Below are 2,743 nucleotides of genomic sequence, written 5' to 3'. Positions count from 1 at the left end.
AGAGTTCAGGTTCAGATCTAGTCTCAAGGTTCTAACTGGGCTCAAAAAAGGCATGGAAGACATTAGAGAAAACCTCTCAGGAGATATAAAAGCCCTTTCTGGAGAAATAAAAGAACTAAAATCTAACCAAGTTGAAATTTAAAAAGCTATTAATGAGGTGCAATCAAAAACGGAGGCTCTTACTGCTAGGATAAATGAGGCAGAAGAAAGAATTAGTGATATAGAAGACCAAATGACAGAGAATAAAGAAGCTGAGCAAAAGAGGGACAAACAGCTACTGGACCACGAGGGGAGAATTCGAGAGATAAGTGACACCATGAGACGAAACAACATTAGAATAATTGGGATTCCAGAAGAAGAAGAAAGAGAGAGGGGAGCAGAAGGTAAACTGGAGAGAATTATTGGGGAGAATTTCCCCAATATGGCAAAGGGAAGGAGCATCAAAATTCAGGAGGTTCAGAGAAAGCCCCTCAAAATCAATAAGAATAGGCCCACACCCTGCCACATAATAGTAAAATTTACAAGTCTTATTGACAAAGAGAAAATCCTGAAAGCAGCCCGGGAAAAGAAGTCTGTAACATACAATGGAAAAATATTAGATTGGCAGTTGACTTATCCACAGAGACCTGGCAGGCCAGAAAGAGCTGGCATGATTTTTTCAGAGCACTGAATGAGAAAAACATGCAGCCAAGAATATTATATCCAGCTAGGCTATCATTGAAAATAGAAGGAGAGATTAAAAGCTTCCAGGACAAACAAAAACTGAAAGAATTTGCAAACACCAAACCAGCTCTACAGGAAATATTGAAAGGGGTCCTCTAAGCAAAGAGAGAGCCTACAAGTGGTAGATCAGAACAGAGACCATATACAGTAACAGTCACCTTACGGGCAATACAATGGCATTAAATTCATATCTCTCAATAGTTATCCTGAATGTTAATGGGCTAAATGCCCCTGTCAAAAGACACAGGGTATCAGAATGGATAAAAAAACAAAACCCATCTATATGTTGCCTCCAAGAAACTCATTTTAAGCCCGAAGACACCTCCAGATTTAAAGTGAGGGGGTGGAAAAGAATTTACCATGCTAATGGATATCAGAAGAAAGCAGGAGTGGCAATCCTTATATCAGATCAATGAGATTTTAAGCCAAAGACTATAATAAGAGATGAGGAAGGACACTATATCATCCTCAAAGGGTCTGTCCAACAAGAAGATTTAATAATTTTTGATATCTATGCCCCCAACGTTGGAGCAGCCAACTATATAAACCAATTAATAATAAAATCAAAGAAACACATCAACAATAATACAATAATAGTAGGGGACTTTAACACTCCCCTCACTGAAATGGACAGATCATCCAAGCAAAAGATCAGCAAGGAAATAAAGGCCTTAAATGACACACTGGACCAGATGGACATCACAGATATATTCAGAACATTTCATTCCAAAGCAACAGAACACACATTCTTCACTAGTGCACATGGAACATTCTCCAGAATAGATCACATCCTCGGTCTTAAATCAGGACTCAACCGGTATCAAAAGATTGGGATAATTCCCTGCATATTTTCAGACCACAATGCTCTAAAGCTAGAACTCAGCCACAAAAGGAAGATTGGAAAGAACCCAAATACATGGAGACTAAATAGCATCCTTCTAAAGAATGAATGGGTCAACCAGGAAATTAAAGAAGAATTTTAAAAAATCATGGAAACAAATGATAATGAAAATACAACAGTTCAAAATCTGTGGGACACAACAAATGCAGTACTAAGAGGAAAATATATAGCGGTACAAGCCTTTCTCAACAAACAAGAGAGGTCTCAGGTACACAACCTAACCCTACACCTAAGGGAGCTGGAGAAAGAACAAGAAAGAAACCCTAAGCCCAGCATGAGAAGAGAAATCATAAAGATCAGAGCAGAAATCAATGAAATAGAAACCAAAAAGACAATAGAGCAAATCAACGAAACTAGGAATTGGTTCTTTGAAAGAATTAATAAAATTGATAAACCCCTGGCCAGACTTATCAAAAAGAAAAGAGAAAGGACCCAAATAAATAAAATCATGAATGAAAGAGGAGAGATCACAACTAACACCAAAGAAATACAAACTATTATAAGAACATACTATGCGCAACTCTACACCAACAAATTTGACAATCTGGAAGAAATGGATGCATTCCTAGAAACATATAAACTACCACAACTGAACCGGGAAGAAGTAGAAAGCCTGAACAGACCCATAACAAGTAAGGAGATTGAAACAGTCATTAAAAATCTCCAAACAAACAAAGGCCCAGGGCCAGACGGCTTCCCAGGGGGAATTCTACCAAACATTTAAAGAAGAACTAATTCCTATTCTCCTGAAACTTTTCCAAAAAATAGAAATGGAAGGAAAAATTCCAAGCTCATTTTATGAGACCAGCATCACCTTGATCCCAAAACCAGACAAGGATCCCATCAAAAAAGAGAGCTATAGACCAATATCCTTGATTAACACAGATGCGAAAATACTCAACAAAATAATAGCCAATAGGATTCAACAGTACATTAAAAGGATTATTCACCACGACCAAGTGGGATTTATTCCAGGGCTGCAAGGTTGGTTCAACATCCGCAAATCAATGTGATACAACACATCAATAAAAGAAAGAACAAGAACCATATGATACTCTCAATAGATGCTGAAAAAGCATTTGACAAAGTACAGCATCCCTTCCTGATCAAAACTCTTCA

The sequence above is a fragment of the Mustela nigripes genome, chromosome 9 (genome assembly GCF_022355385.1).
Source record: "Mustela nigripes isolate SB6536 chromosome 9, MUSNIG.SB6536, whole genome shotgun sequence".
In the NCBI taxonomy this organism is placed as follows: Eukaryota; Metazoa; Chordata; class Mammalia; order Carnivora; family Mustelidae; genus Mustela; species Mustela nigripes.
This window is presented reverse-complemented; position numbering follows the sequence as displayed.